At 40.3% G+C, this 18,000-nt stretch overlaps 1 pseudogene; it reads left to right on the top strand.

Annotated features, from left to right (window-relative positions):
- Positions 1–454: 454 nt before the first annotated feature.
- Positions 455–591, top strand: LOC141645026 (small nucleolar RNA R71; annotated as a pseudogene).
- Positions 592–18,000: the final 17,409 nt, after the last annotated feature.

Here is an 18,000-nt window from a genome sequence, read left to right as displayed (position 1 = left end):
AAAGTTGGAATAAGGGGTACCACTCTTGTATGCTTGGAAAACATTCACTTTTTCATTTGTTCCCCTACATTCACCTTGGTCATGTCCCAAAGTTCCACAATTCTCACATATCCCACTTGGGATTGATGAGGATGCCGTCATGGCATTAACATGATGTGATTTTGAGTTTTCCTCAAGTCTAGCCATAGCTTGTTCAAACTTCAAGTTGATTGTGTCAATGTGAGCACTAAGTTGAGCACCCAATTGAGTAACGGAGTCAACTTCATGCTTTCCTCCTCTAGTAGCCTTGCGAGGTCTACTATATTGTGAGTTATGGACCGCCATTTCCTCAATCTTGTTCCATGTTTGATTGTCATCAACTTCGTTGAACATTCCATTTGATCCTATATTGAGAATGTTCCTAGAATCTTCATATAAACCATTCCAAAATTGTTGTACCAAAAACCATTCTCTAAGTCCATGGTGAGGACATGAGCGACAAATTCCCTTGAACCGCTCCCAAGCTTCATACAAAGAGAGCTCTTAGCATGTTAGTCTTTTCCGGTGGGTAGAATTTTTTGTAGAAAGCTAGAGCCAACTTCTTCCAAGAATCTATTCCGAGGGTGGCCTTATCAAGGCCCTTCAACCATTGCTTCGCGGTGCCGATTAAAGAAAAAGGAAATAAGACCCATCTAATTTGGTCTTGAGTCACGCCCGTTTGAGAGATTGCATCACAATAGTCGCAAAAGGTTTCCATATGAGAATGAGGGTCTTCACTAGGCATCCCCCCAAATTGGCTCCTCTCAACTAATTGGATGAAGGCGGACTTGGCAATAAAATTTCCGGTTAGATGTTGCGGTGTAGGAGTACCATTTGGTAGATTCTCCTCGGTGGGTACGGAGTGTGACGAGAATTTAGGCATTGTAGGTAGATTTTGTGGGGTATTGTGTAATGGGTTCTCCTCTCCTTCTATTGCGAAAGGATTGACGAACTCACTAGTGGGTTGAACAACTTCACTAATACCTCTTAAATTCCTCCTAACAAGTCTCCTATTGTTCGTCAAGGTTGTTTCGATTTCACGGTCAAAAGGTAACAAATCACCTTGTAACCTTCTAGACATGCAAAATATCAAACAACTCGAAAACAATTAGAACAAACCTTGAGGAGTTTTACTTCCCCAAGGCGAAGAAAGACACAACTAATAACAATAAAAAGAAATCTAAATCAAGTAAACACCGTCCCCGGCAACGGCGCCATTTTTGATCGAGTCCGTTTCGTGTTCACAATTAAAGATGTGGTCGTTGGGTCACGGTCGAATCAAAACACAATTTATAACTTCACAAACAACTCTACAATTAGTAAAGAGGCAAGTAAAGGTCGGATCCCAAGGGACGGGTATTGAAATGAGATTTCTATTGCAACTAGTGGTGTCTAAGGGGTGTCACAAATTGGGTTGATGTAGAAGGTCACTAAACTAAAATAGCAATGAAAATAAGCAAGATGAATTAAAGGGGTGTAAACAATTGATTAAAAGCACTAGGGTGTCATGGGATCATAGGGGAATCATGGGATATGATCATACAAACATGTTCTCAAATTATAAGCAAGCAATTATTGTTGTGATGGATTGAGTTGGGTTATATCTTACAATCCTAGGAAAGTTTGGGTCCCGGAGCCGAATCGATTAGATTGTACAACACCTACAAGTCGACTTAATCTTCCCTACTCAACAACATGCATGGTCTAATGAGACTCGAGTTGGGTTATGTCTTACAAGTCTCATTGAAAAGATAGGTGATGGTGGTAAATGCAAGGATTCATAGGCTTAGCATTTCATCAAACATAACATGTGCATGAGTTGACATCAAAACAAGCAAGCAAATAAAACATGAAAGCATATTAATTTAAGCATGAATCATTCCCCATGTTGGTTTCCCCTAATCACCCATTAACCCTAGCTAAGAGACTACTCACTCATTATCATGTTGATCATGCTAGCAAGGTTGTCAATCATACCAACAATATGAAACATGATGAATAAATGAAAGTAATTAACAATAATTAAAAAGGGATTAAGAGAATTATACCTACTAATGATTCCAATAATAAAGCAATGATAAAAGAAGTACTTGAATGCTTGATTGAGAGGTTGTCAATCTCCTAACAATAACCCAAATAATCTTCAATTACCCAAAATAAAGGATGAACAAAAGAGAGATTAAGGAAATAAAACTTGTATTAGAACTTGATTAATTGTTGATTACAATATTAAAGAGAGATTTGATTGATATTAACTACTCTAATTATTGATAAGAAGAACATGCTCCTCTAATTAGACTAATGGGGTATTTATAGTGGAAATTAGGGAGGATGCATTAGGGTTAACTAAGGGCTAAACTAGTAATTACACTTTTTAGATTGAGCAAGGAGGAGCCGGTATTTTTCGAAGGAAGGGCTTCTTTCTTTGTAGCTTGGAGAAGAGGAAATCGTGCTGTGCTGGAATCCGGGCGGAATAAGGTCGGGACGGGCGGAATCTGGCGTTGGAATCCGAGCGGATTCAAGGGAATCCGGTCGGATTGTGGAGGTAGAATCCGAGCGGAATGGTGCAAAGCCGCATGGATTCTGCAGCTGCGGGACGGACGGATTGGTGACAATCCGCACGGATTGTCACTCAGCAACACATCTTCTTCTTTTCTTCCCTTTTCTTCATAAATTCCTTGGGGATTTCCTTGGGGACTCAAGGATCCTTTCTCAACATTGCTCTTCTACTATAATATGTACAAAGGCCTTCTAATCTTGTCTCTCCTTGATGCTTGGTCATTGAATTCGATCAATTTAGTCTCGTTTTGCCATGAAAATGCAAGATTCTTACTCCTTTCCTACCAAGGGATCAAAATCTCAAAGAATATGCAAAACAAAGAACTAAAGATAAGAAATGACTCAAATATGCACTAAAAAGCATGGGAACAAGGCTAATTCGGGGGCTAAATATGCGCTAATTATGGTCACATCAGCTGTCTTCTTAGAAAGAGACTTTATTTCTAAGAGACAGAGTGGGAGAAATTTTGAACTTGACGACGTTCAAGAGCCACAAACCGAGATAGAGACGCAAGAAGATGTTACTTCGTCGTCTAACACGGTTGTACCTCCTCCACTACGAAGGACGGGTCGAGTAATTCGCCATCCCGATCGATATGTGGGACTTATCGAGGAAGATGGAACACTCGATGTGTTGCTTATGGAAAGTGACGAGCCCGCCACCTACAAGGCCGCAATCTCTAGTCCAAATTCCTCCTTATGGCTTGAAGCCATGAAGTCCGAAATGGATTCTATGCATGAAAACCAAGTTTGGGACTTGGTAGATTTGCCTAAAGGGGCAAGACCCCTTCAATGCAAATGGATATTCAAAGTCAAAAAATGGCATAGAAGGACATGATGATGTCTACAAAGCTAGGCTAGTGGCAAAAGGATTTACCCAAGTCCAAGGTCTCCATTATGATGAGACCTTCGCCCCCGTAGCCATGCTAAGATCCATACGGATTTTGTTAGCGATTGCCGCATTTCATGATTATGAAATATGGCAAATGGATGTCAAAATCGCTTTTCTAAATGGGCATTTAGAAGAGGAGGTGTACATGATACAACCCGAAGGTTTTGTTGATTCTAAAAATCCTAACAAAGTGTGCAAGCTTAAGAGATCCATTTATGGTCTTAAGCAAGCATCTAGAAGTTGGAATCATCGATTCAATCATGTTATAAAGGAAAATGGTTTCACTCGAAGTGTTGAGGAACCATGTTTATACATGAAATTCAGTGGGAGCAATGTTGTGTTCCTAATCTTGTATGTCGATGACATACTACTCATTGGAAATGATATTCCAATGTTGTCTTCTGTTAAGAAGTGGTTAGGTAACCACTTCTAAATGAAGGATTTAGGAGAAGCACAACGCATATTAGGTATCCGGATCCATAGAGATAGATCCAAGAGGATATTGGCACTAAGTCAAGAGTCTTATGTTGATAAGATTCTTCGACGGTTCAGCATGGACAAATCCAAAAGGGGTTTGGTACCTATGGTAACCGGGACGATATTGAGCAAGACTCAATATCCCTCCGAACCCCATGATGTTGAACGCATGAAGTTGATTCCTTATGCTTCCGCTGTTGGATCAATCATGTATGCCATGATATGCACACGTCCTGATGTCTCGTATGCCCTGAGCATGACGAGTAGATATCAAGGAAATCCAGGTGAGAGTAACTGGATTGCTATCAAGAACATCCTTAAGTACTTGAGAAGAACTAAGGATTCTATCCTAGTGTTTGGAGGAGACACTGAGTTGCGTGTTAATGGTACACGGACTCAAGTTTTCAAACAGATAGAGATGACTTGAAATCACAAGCTGGTTTCGTTTTTATGCTCAATGGTGGTGCCGTAAGCTGGAGAAGCTTCAAGGAAGATGTAACCGCGGATTCTACAACGGAGGCTGAGTACATTGCAGCATCAGAAGCTGCTAAGGAAGCTGTTTGGATCAGGCAATTCACGGAAGGTCTAAAAGTAGTACCTACCGCCAATGATCCCATCACTCTCTATTGTGATAATAGTGGGACGATCTTCCAAGCTAAGGAGCCGAAGTCTAGTAATAGATCTAGACATATACTTAGAAAATATCATGTAATAAGAGATTTCATTGAAAGGAAGAAAATTGCGATTTGTAAGGTTGGGACGGATGACAACATAGCCGATCCGCTCACCAAGCCTTTATCGCAGGCTAAGCATGATGGACATGTTACGTCCATGGGACTTAAACGTGTACCAAGTTTTTGTTAGATTTGAAATGAAATAAAAGTGTTGTTTTTGTTCATGTTCATAATCACATTTGTCTTTTATCTTTAATTTATACATTGTTACATCCAAACGGGTTGTAGTGAGAATTGAACCCCGTTAAAGTGAACACGGATTAACATTGTATTTGCCCATAGTTACTTGTATGAGGTGACGTCTCGAAGTGACTAGAGTGTGATGCGATTGATGGCAAGTTCAAGTGCCATAAAGTCATGTGAGATGACTAGTCGATCACATAGGCAGACTGTTAGGAACATTTTGTCGGGCCTAATGACCGCTTATAGAGTTCTGGCAAATTTATATAGCCTGGTCGTGGCAAGAGCTACTATAGTATTCAAATGAGTCGATTCTTTTGACTAAAGACTATTCACCTAAGATGGCACAGTTTCAGATTAACTTTGATTTATGTTACTACGACCTTCGTAAATGGGGTCAAATGGGCATATTTTGGGTTATGATGGCTGTGGCTAGTCGAAGGGAATGAGTGCGATAGGAATTGTCCACCCCTAGTCAGGGTTATAATAATATCTCAGGGCCACTCGAGGAGTAATGAACTGGAAATGTGTGGCCACGCTCTGAAAGTATCTATGATAGATAAGTCCGGTCAATCAGTTATTCTCCAGATCGAGGAAACCACTCTAGATATGATCACTTGCAAGTACGACCTGAAAGACACCTTGCATTGAGTGGGAGATAGTAATAGGACAAGAGAATTGGTGACGCACACTTGTCGAGGACAAGTGGGAGATTGTTGGGAAATGTGTCCTCAACAATAGTGCGATCACATGATTTAAATATCATTATTAAATCTCATTTTAAAGAATACAATTGGGAAGTATTTTTTGTCAATGGTCAACATATATCGGTAATGATTGGTGACTAGAGTTTGACATTCTTCGTCGTGCGACGGTGGTGATCAGTTGACCCCCTAGGTCATACCTATAGGGCAACACTCTTAATTGATCATTTAATTAATCGCATAATGTTACGAGTTAATTAAATTACTTGAAAATTGACGGACGATTTTGGAAGTAAAATTTACGTATCACATTGTGGTGTGATTAAATGAGATACGGTCTGAGTAATCGAATTGTATCATTGCTCAGATGAAATTATTGTTTAAAGAAACAATCAAAAATTAAATGAATTATTATAAATACAATCTGTTGTGATTTATAAATGGTAAAATATTTTGGTACAAGTAATTATGAAATTACTAAGTCGATTTTTGTATATGACGTATTTTTATTAATACGTTGATTTTTAATATGTTAAAAATACATAGCAATTTTATGTAACATGTGACATATTGACAAATTGACAAAAATAATATGGAATCCATATTATCATAAGTGCCGAAAATTGGAGGTGGTTTAGGCTAATATTGTGGTTGATTAAGTTAGTGGAAAACACCATCATTTGCATATAGCCTAGCCATGCAACCCTAGTTTGCATTGTGAAGGCAAACAAGGGCATGCATTGGGTCTTTTTCTTCCCCTCTCTTCCCTCCTACACGGTTCACCATAGAGAAAGGCAAAAGAGTTTTTGTCTCATAATTTTTACATACTACATTTATGAGTGTGTAAATTAATTCATTCATTCCAACTTCTAAAAAAATAAAGTTTTAGAAAGAGAAAAATCCTCCATAATTCCTCTCCTCTAACCGGTTTTAGAGAGCCAAAATACCAAATTATTTTGGGTCATTTTTCTTCAAAATTAATATTATCTAGTACCTATAATATTAATTTTAATTAAGAGAAAGCCTTGGGTATTATTCCTTGGGAGAGATCCTACACTTGGATCTTTTGTTCATCCAAAAGGAAAGCTCAAGAACAAAAGAAAAGGAGATTTCTTTTGTGCCCATTTGAACCGAAAATACAATGTAAGAATAATGTTTCTTCCTTATTTTGTTTTAATGTTTGCATGCATAAAATCCATCTTTAATTTTATGACAAATTAAATTATAACATATATGAATATGTAAGTATATAGATCTACTTTTCCTTCATTAATTGCCCCTTTTGTCTTTGGGTTCTAGAAGATGCTAATTGGGTCATTTACGTCTCTAACATTTTGGTGTGGGCAAGAATGTTGTTGATGGTGATTTCCTTAGCTTGGCAATGTTTTTGCATTTGGGTGAAGAATTCTTGTTGGTTCTTTTGCATTTGGAGGACCGCTTTTTGAACATCAAAGCTTTGGTCATTTGATTGGTTGTATGAAGGTTGATTTTGATAACCTTGGTTTTGGTTGAAAAAGGGTCTTTGAGCTTGGTTTCTCATTGGAGGTGGAGTGTATGTCGGTTGAGGGTTTTGAACATTTTGGCTCTTATATGAGAGATTAGGATGGAATTTGGTGTTCTCATTATAGTAGTTGGAATAAGGGGTACCACTCTTGTATGCTTGGAAAGCATTTACTTGTTCATTTGTTCCCCTACATTCGTTTTGATCATGTCCCAAGGTTCCACAACTTTCACATACTCCATTTGGGATTGAGGATGATGCCACCATAGCATTAACATGTTGTTTGGGTGATTTGGAAGCTTCATCAAGTTTAGCCATGGCCTTATCAAACTTTAAATTGATGGTATCGATATGAGCACTTAGTTGAGCACCCAATTTTGTGATGGAATCTACCTCATGCTTTCCTCCTCTAGTGGCCTTTTGGCCCATGTTTGATTGTCATCAACTTCGGTAAGCCTCCCATTGCATTCCATATTAAGAACATTGCGTGAGTCTTCATATAAACCGTTTTAAAATTGTTGCACAAGCAACCACTCACTAAGTCCATGGTGTGGACAAGACTCACAAGTGTTTTTAAATATCTCCCATGCTTCATATAATGATTCCTTATCCCTTTTCTTGAACCCGGTGATTTGGGCTCTCAACATATTTGTCTTCTCCGGAGTATAGAACTTCTTGTAGAAGGCAAGTGCTAACTTCTTCCATGAATCAATACCAAGGGTAGCCTTGTCTAGGCTCTTCAACCATTGCTTTGCGGTACCGATCAAGGAAAAAGGAAACAACATCCATCGGATTTGGTCTTGAGTAACTCCGGTTTGAGAAATTGCATCACAATAATCACAAAAAGTCTCCATATGTAAGTGAGGATCTTCACTAGGCATCCCTCCAAATTGACTTCTCTCAACTCATTGTATGAATGCAGATTTGGCAATGAAATTACCGGTTAAATGTGGTGGTGTAGGAGTACCGTTTGGTAGGTTCTCCTCGGTTGGTACGAAATGTGATGAAAATTTAGGCATTGTAGGTTGATTTTGTGGTGGTTTTGGAATTGGGTTATCCTCTCCTTCTCTTGCAAAAGGATTGACAACCTCAATGTTATTTGGTTGAATGTCCACAATCTCTCCAATACCTACGACTCTTGAAGTACCTCTAGCAACTCTTCTATTGTTGGTTAAGGTTCTTTCAATCTCGAAATCAATAGGTAACAAATTACCTTGTGATCTCCTAGTCATGCAAAATATCAAACAACTAGAAAACAATTAGAACAACCTTGAGGATATTGACTTCCCTAAGGTAAAGAAAGGCACAACTAAAAACAATTAACGAAAATCAAATCAATTGAACACCGTCCCCGGCAACGGCGCCATTTTTGGTGTGGCTATAAAACTCGTCGTCAAAAGCTACCAACCAAAACAATATTTCTAACTCTACAAACCACTCATTAGTGGAGTGGTAAAGGTCGGATCCCAAGGGACGGATATTGATTTAGAATTTCAATTGCAAGTAGTGTATGTCATAGGGTGTCACATATTAGGTTGAGATGAGATGTAATCTAAATTAATCAACTAGATGAATGTAAATTAATGAAAACAATGTAAAGCAGTTAAAGAGGTTGTAAACAATTGATTAAAGGCACTAGGGTGTCATGGGTTCATAAGGGAATCATGGAAATAGATCATACAAACATGTTCTCAAATAGATGCAAGCAACTTATTGTTGTAATGGAATCGAGTTAGTGTATATCTTATAATTTCTAGGAAGATTTAGGTCCGGGAGCCGAGTCGATCAAGACATTACAACACCTACAAGTCGACTTAGTCTCTTCCTATTCAACTCTATGCATGGTCTAACAAGGCTCGAGTTGGCTTATATCTTACAAGCCTCATTGAAAAGATAAAAGATGGGTAAAAAATGCAAGGATTCATAGTCTCGCATTTCATCAAACATAACATGTGCATAGGTTGAAATCACAATAAGCAAGCAAATGATTTTGAAAGCATATTAGATTAAGCATAGATCAATTCCCATGATTACTTCCCCTAATTCCCCATTACCCCTAGCTAAAGGACTACTCACTCATGATCAAGTTTAGCATTCTAATAAGGTTGTCAATCATACTAACAAAGCAAAACATGATGAATAAATGATGTGATTAACAATAATTAAACAAGGGTAAGAAGAGATTATACTACTTGAGATGATCCAAATAATAAAGCAAAGAATAATAGAAGTAAACTTGATGATTGATGGAAGGTTGTCATTCCCCCAATAAACCTAAATAATCTTCTAATTACCCAACTAAACTAAGAACAATTTAGAGAATTAAGGAAAGATTTAGATGTGATTAATATTGAAATGTGTATTACAACTTTGATTAAGACTAAATTAAGGAATTGATTATGATAAGATGATTCTAAGCAAGTACAATAGGGTATTTATACTAAAATTAAGTACAAGGATTAGGGTTACTAAGGGCTTAAATGACGATTAAGACCCTCAGAGAAGCTTGATGATTTGCAACTCCTGAGGGACATGCACGTATTGGTGTAGCAACTCCCCAGGGAAACGCGCGGATTGAGGTGAAACACGCCTTGTCCTATGAGGCGATCCGCTCGGGCTGGCAGTCGGGATGCTCGGATCGTGCTCTGGCACGCTCGGATCGTGCTCTGGCACGCTCGGATCCTGCTCTAGGACGCTCAGATTGTTGCTCTGATCCGCTCGTCCTGAGCTCAGGATGCTCGGATTGTTGGACAGAGTTCTTATCTTGTTCTTAGCTCACTAACAATCCGTGAGGACTGTCTTAGGGATGCGAGGATCTTTCATCATTGCCCATTTCACTTCATTTATTTGCTTAGGCTTCTAGTGTCGGTCTCCTCTTCGATGCTTGGTCATTATATGCAATCCATTTAGCTCTATTTTGCTCCATAAATACAAGGCTAGCAATCCTCTCCTACCAAGTGCACAAAACCTCAAAGAATATGCAAAATGGGAAACTAAAGATAAGAAATGACCCTAATAGGTGCTAGAAAGCATAGGAACGAGGCTAATTTGGGGACTAAATGTGCTCAAATATGAGTCACATCACATGCATTGTTTAGATCTGTAAAGTCCACACAAACTCTCCATTTGTCGTTCTTCTCAGGCACCACTACCACGTAATATACCCATTCTGATACTTAAATTCCCTGATTTTCCCGGTTGCCAGCAGATTGTCTACCTCCAAATTAATAACTTGATTCCTCTCTGCACCATAATTTCTTCTTCTTTGTTACACTAGGTTGTAGGCTGGGTCCACACTTAGCTTATCTGTGATGATGGCCGGGTTTATGCCCATCATGTCATTGTTGGGCCAAGCGAAGCAATCCATATTCGTTTTTAAGAATGATACAAACTGTTGACGAAAAGTACCTGAGCATTGTGAGCCTATGTATACCACCTTATCCGGATGCAGTTCATCTAAGATGATTTTATCTAGGTCCACTAGCGTTAGTTCCATGTATTCAGCTTGGACGCACTGGTTATTTAATTGCTATGTTGGCGGGTTGGTTCTGCACTTGAAAGCCTACTTATAGCACCCTTTGGCTTCCTTCTGGTTCCCTCTGATCTCTACTACTCCCCCCAAGGTGTTGGGAATTTCACACATTGGTGGTAAGTGGATGGTAATTCTTTCATCTGGTGTAGCCACGACCTCCCTAGGATGACATTATATGTTGACGGGCCGTTGATGATCAGGTACCTCACCTGCTTGTTGATCCTCCAAACAGACGTATGAATCAGCATTTCTGCTAAGGAGTGGGTTGTTTCCTCACTGAATCCTACCGAGGGAATAGCTTTCCTTTGAAGGCCCTTTTCGGTGAAGCCTATTCTCTTCAAGGTTTCCAGCATGATCAGGTTTACTGAACTCCCTGTATCCACCAAGACTTTTTCCACAGCACAATTCCCTATGGGCAATGTTATGACAAGCGCATCATGATGGTACTCCTTAGTGTTGTGAGCATCTACCTCATCGAATGTAACAGCTGGTAGGTTCTCATGGTTGACCCTACATGAAGATTTTGGTCTGTCTCTTTTTATCTCTACAGCATGCCTCTTTGCAGCCGAGTATGTGAAGCCGCGGAGATTTAAGCCTCCTGTTATCACGTTTATAATTCTAGTGCAGATAGAAGGTGTTGAGGGCAGGACCTGGTTTGTTGAACTTACCTTGCTTTGCTTGCCCCCACGTGATAACAGGTGGTCCAGATTCCCCTTGTTGTATTGCACACCCACCTTCTTTCTGAGAGTAATGCAATCTCTATGTTAGTACTATGTCCCAGTGAAACTCACACTTCTTGCTCGCGTCTTTTCTAAAAGCTTGGCCTTCAATTGGTGGTTTGGGCCACTTGACTTTATCTTCCAAATCGTTTTAACACTTGAAGTAGCCTCTGCATTCCTGTCGAAAACCCGTATTCCTCCAAATTTGGTGGCAGCTTTGGATCGTTCGTCCAGTCCCCAGAGACTCCTACAATTATCCTAATCTAAGGTTTGGATTTCTCCTCCCTTTTTTTGTTGGTGTCTTTCTCGGTGTTTCTTTCTACTCGTGAAACCACTCTTCTAGATTTGGCATCCTCCTCATACATGATAGCAGCCATTGTCTTTGCCTTCACATCTTCAATTGTACGGCACGGGTATCTGGTTAGATCTTTATATAGGTCAGAATCTCTGTGAAGCCCCTGATGAAACGCTTATATCGGTGTTGGCACATCACATTCCCTGACTGCTACCTTCTCCTTGTTGAACCTACTTACGAAGTCTCTTATAGTCTCCTCGATTCCTTGTACCTTCCTATACAGGTCACTCGTCTGCTTTTATGGTCTCTGGTTGCTGGCGAATTGTTGTGTGAAAGCGTTGACAAGTTCAGCGAAGGCGGATATTGATTTTTTTGGCAGACTCACAAACTATTGCAAGTCGGCACCCGACAATGTTGAGCCAAACTCCTTACACATACAAGCTTCCTTCAATGCCCCAACTGATGTTATTACCATCATCTTTTTCTTAAACTGGCTTATATGATCGTAGGGATCTACTATCCCATCGTAGATCGTCATCGTAGGCACGTTGAATCCCTTGAGAACCATTGTCAGTGATATCTGATCCACAAACGGGGAGTCCGCATAGCTGTTTAAGGTTGCTCTCTCCATAAGGATGGGCATCCCCGAGTTCCTATTCATCATAACACACAACTTCTGGTGTTGCTGCTCCATATGGGCATTATAGCCAGCGTATTTATTATGTATGAATTGTCGGGAGCCTTATATGTTGCCCCCATGTCACGTTGCCACAAGATTCTGGTGTTGTGGAGCCATATATGTTGCTGCTACCAAGCTTGATAATAAGCCTAACATAGGTGTTGTCGCGACAATCTGCTGATGACCTTACTCAGGTGCCGGTGTACTCAGATGGTATTATCCTGGTATTGGTATTGGTGTAATCCTGGCTCTTGGATGCCACCCGACGACCTGTTGATTATCGCATGCTGCAAAAGGTACACGATTAGTAGTAACAAAATCACTTAGGGGGTGGTACCTGATGTGGGTCCCGTATAAACGTTTGTCAGAGTTTCCTGGGACGTGTCTGGTGTCAGGAACCCTAGGCCCATTGGGACAATGATGCCGCCTATGGGCGTGCTTCCCAGGACTAACCTGGTAACCAGGTCTAAGGGGAACTGGCGTGTTGGCTTCTGGCTGTGAGATGGGCCTGCTTTGTGCGTTATGGCTGCTACCTGGCTCCGCTGAACCTAGTCTCTGTATGAGGGTGTAGAGCTTGAGGCATGCTGGCGTATGACGTCTATCTCAGTCCACATTGATTTGTTCTCCTTTACAGCCTCGGGCCTCATACTTCTATCCAACGTACCCACCATGGTCCGCACTGCGTTGGGTGGTGGGTGTTGGTGTCAGGCTTCACTGACAGGTCTCGTCTCCTGTTGAGAGATAATTGGCTCCTCCTGGGTAGATTCTGTCCTATTTTCCGTTCTGGGTGGAACTGCCGTCGCTGTGGGTCCTTTTGTGGAAAGTGAGTGATTAACCTTTGGAGGCAGACCCGTCCTGGGAGGAGGTTTTTGTGCCGGAATCTGTGTTCCGGCCGCCGTCGTGGTTATCGGGCTTGATGTTACGGGTGATGTCAGACTCCCTTTTGGCCTAGTTGCTCGACCTGGGCTACCTTTCTTGTTCTCTAACATGATGGTGTTGTGCTTGGAACGATTATAGGTGACGACTACCTTGCCCCGTGGTAGGCGCCAAACTATTTGCGTATATTTACCGCTTTTAGTTGAGCGTGACTTAAAGTAGGCTTATTCTATAATCGCTTGGTTGTTTCTATGCTATGATTGATTGTACGCTAAGTACATAAAGAGGATTATACGCGAAAGAAAAGAAGACACAAAGTTTGGTGACGCGGAAAACCCTAAAAGGGAAACAACCGCGGGGGAGACGGAATCCCTGTAACACCCCCATACTCCAAGTGCCTTACCAGGACCACTTAAGGCATGGAAGTGCTAGCATCTCGGTTACCCGAGACAATAAATATCATAAGACAATAAAGAAACGTACTTTAAGAGTAATTATAGTTTAAGTGATTACATGTTCAAAACCAAAACTGATAAAAGGAAATACAAGTTCTCAAAACTATCTACTGTCAAAATACTATCAAGCGTCAGACACAGCGGAAGACTTCTAAACTGCAACGTGGTGACTCATCCCAGCTATCCCATACGCATCGTCTCATACCTGCTCAATAACTTCTCACCACCCCCGAATGGATCACCACAGTTTTTTTTAAAACATTTAAACGGGGTCATTACTAATCACACAATTTATATAACCAACAACACAGTACACAAGCAGCTCAAACGGTCACACACACAATCACACCCACTCCAATCAATATCCGTCACCGACTGTCCACTGGACTAGCCCTGCCAGTGGGGGACCGTAGCCGTACCCACCAAATCCCCGCTCATCATACCGAGCGATAACTCTGTCCCATTAATGTGCACATCCCCTCCCGTGGCGGGTTCCACGGAGGGCAAAACTAGGTCGTGAAGCCACTCCCGCAAGTGACTCCACTCAGCCGAGAACGCATCTCGAGAACCAGAGACAAACAATCACAACCATTAAGCAGCAAATCAAACCAACAATCGTCTCAATACGAATACGATAACAATCAACAATCACACAACACCAACAATGCATTATGGGACTAATACTGAGTAGGGAAACCCTACCTGGAACAGCAACACAATCAGACGGTCTCAACAGCTGTATCAAAATTCCTCTTCTACGAATCCTCCTCCTAACATATAATCACATAATTACTAACAATCACAAAACTAACACAAATCCCCAATTCCCAAAATTAGGGTTTAAACAAAGTTAACTAAATATAACAAATTCGGTACGTAGATCTTACCCTCGACGCAAGGATCACAAAGATGTAAAGAATGGTGCAATCCGACCTCTCGAACTCCGGGATTTGTCAATAACACGGATGAATGCGAAGAAAGTAACTTGAATCTCTTTTTCAATGTGATGAGGTTTGTAAAAGTGTATTATGAAGTTGACGGAAAGGTTTAAATACTAATCCGTGTTATTAACAAAACCCGACAAAACATCACCCGTAAACCGAGCTACTCGATCGAGTAACTAACGTACTCGATCGAGTGCCCTCTACTCGATCGAGTGTCCTCTACTCGATCGAGTACCAAGGCTACTCGATCGAGTACCCTAAAGGTCAGAAACTATTTTAAAATGCAAAAGACACTTACTCGACAGAGTAAGGCCCACTCGATAGAGTACCCAGAGACTCATAAAACCGTGGTATTACAGTCTTCCCTCCTTAAAAACAACTCCGTCCCCGAAGTTCAACCCATACCCAAAAACAAACATACTAACTCGATCCAGATACAACAACTAACTAAGAACTTAAAAAAAAACCCCAACCGACCAAACATGAACTCGTAACCCCAACTCCACCAACTATTCCTACTTCCACAACATGGCTCACGATATCGTACCAACTCCATTATATCTCTCTCGATCCTAACTCCATACACTACCAACACAAACGCTTCTAGCTCCGTAAAATATCATCCACTAGATAATCCAATATCAAGATACTCATAACATCAAACGGAATGTTACATTCTACCACCCTTAAAAGGAACTTCGTCCTCGAAGTTTACTTACACTCATAAACATCATCATACCACTATCAAAACTCTCGAACTCCTAAACATCATCATCCAACCCTTACCGCTATCGAAGTATTCTCACACTCCTAAGCATCACACTACTACAAGCATGGCCATGGCCTTTTAACAACAGTAACCACAAAATATACAACTTCATTCTTTATGCTACACCAACGCTCTACTGCGAATATATTACCATATGCACAACCATCAAAATCTCTTTTATCGCATCCTACTCCTCTTAAGATAAATGTTACATCCTCGTAACTCACTAATACCAAACCTTATCTATATCTCATTACCCTCTTTACCACCACGTGTCAAAGATAACCGTCTATAAACCAAACACTCACCATTCCTATATCCAAGGCTCCCATACGTAAACATTTCTAATTCCTCCACTCATTCGGCATACCATCTAACATATACCATAAAACTCGTAGCAAAATCACCATACCAACTCTTCATTATTACTGCAAAACAACATACCTCTCTATGTAAGGCACTTATCTCCCAGAAGCATAACTCACGATCCACACTCGTTACGTACACGCACACTAGATCCTCAAGTTCTTTCTTCCATTACCGCAAAACTCATACACAACTTAACATGACACTAATACCCAACACCCTACACTCACTGTCTTCAACAAAGGATTATGAACCACCTGCATCTTTCGGGTCATTATCACACATGTTCTACGACTCACTTGCCATCACCATATCTACTGAAGTCTTATCTAGAACAAGATCAAAATTACTGTAACAACCTCTCACAACCGTGTCCCATCAACAGAATATCACTATACCATGACAACAACGAAAACATATACAACTTTATTTCATATCATACTCTACCCTCATTCTCAAACTTAAACTGGTAAAGAAAACATCAATAAACAAGACAACTGTCTATCTGCACAAACTGAAACTCGCAGGGAGCAACATCAAACAAAATAACAATCTATGTATAACTGGTATGCACTTTCGAAACTCGAATCATAATCATCCCGTCTACTCCACCACAACCGGTGACAGCATCACAACGTCGCCACCAACAGCCACACCGCAGTGCGAAAATACCCGCATCACGACATGAAGTACCATGCCCGGATCACCACTCGAGGCACACAACCACATCGATAAACATTCCAATCACATATAATTCCCATAAACACTGACTCAATATGACATTTCGAACAAGAAAACTCACTCAAACCGTTTTATTAGATTATAACACAACATATTATGCGGAAAGAACTGACAAGAATCTCATGAACATCATCCTTACCATTTCACAGAATAAACATGTATCATCAATACACATACCATTTTAACTACGCATGCCAGATCAATCAAATTATTACCTTTTTGAATATCATTCAATTAGATTAGCGTACCCAACATGCATTACAGAATATTCAAATAACAACTTTATGATAATCACACCATACCACGTCTTGTGAGGTCAAAACCTCACGCAAACATTTATATATATCACAGACCCGTAATCACATCCAACCAGTCAATCCTGATCACGTAAGTTACCACCTGATAAAAGTTACCTCTCACCCGAGCTAAACTCGTATACACCCCATAACATATTCTCCCATTCGCATATCCATCACCCACTGCCAAATGTAGCCACACCATTAATACTCAACTACTAACAACCGCCTCATATAACAACATCTTATACTCTTTCATAACCATACTTATCAATCTGGTCCCTACAAAATCAACCTCTTTAGAATTGCTACCTTTCTAATATACCATCACCCTTAACCACAAGTCACAAACCATAACACTACCACTGTCCGGACATCAAACCCCTTACACTCATCTCTAAACATCACGTTTTCTTTCCTATCTTTGGTTAACATCCCAAATAACGAACATCAAATCCATCAATAAAATTACCTCAACATTCTTCCCAATACTATCCCGAACTGTATCATCATCTAACTCTCCACCAAAATCTCATAGAGTGCAGACACTAAATCAACCTCTTACTCCTTTAATTCCTCGAAACTCATGATTAATCATGTTGTCCTGAACCTTCTGTATAACCATTAACTCACTTACTCTTGGTAGTATCATACATCCCGATGATTCCTTACTTTTATATCACATAACTCCGGTGAACATTTTTCTCAACTTACTTTTATCCTTCTTTTCTCTTTATACTCAACAATTCCATTTAAAATCTCAACTCCTTATTACTTCTACCTAACCCTTTAGTGCTCCAATTACCTTCTCATCGCTCCAAAACTCAAATCTCATTATTTTATATCAATATCACCTCACTCTTTCTTACCATGAGTCTTCTCTTATTATGCTATTACTCACACTTGCCACTAATCTATCCATAAAATCAACGTTCACTGTATACCACTCTTCTCAACCCCTTTAAAACGAACTTTCACTACATATATCCTTAACCCACACGACTCCTAACCATCTCCCTCCATAATTCTTTAAACATCTCAAGCTGCCACTATCCACATCCTTACTTTGAATCTTTTTATCCTCACGTTCCTTAGACTCACATCATCCCTTGCCCATATTCACTTGCTTTTACGTTACTCAACGCACAATCATATCACTCATCTCATCTCAGAAAACATGCTCTATGTCTCAATTAAGCCATAACGATCTTCCTTTTCTTTTTCCACTATCTATCACAACCACATATAACTCATGTCCTCCCA

This window comes from Silene latifolia, chromosome 2 (assembly GCF_048544455.1).
Source record: "Silene latifolia isolate original U9 population chromosome 2, ASM4854445v1, whole genome shotgun sequence".
Taxonomy (NCBI): domain Eukaryota; kingdom Viridiplantae; phylum Streptophyta; class Magnoliopsida; order Caryophyllales; family Caryophyllaceae; genus Silene; species Silene latifolia.
Note: the sequence above shows the minus strand (reverse complement) of the source record. Positions and strands in the feature narration are given on the sequence as shown.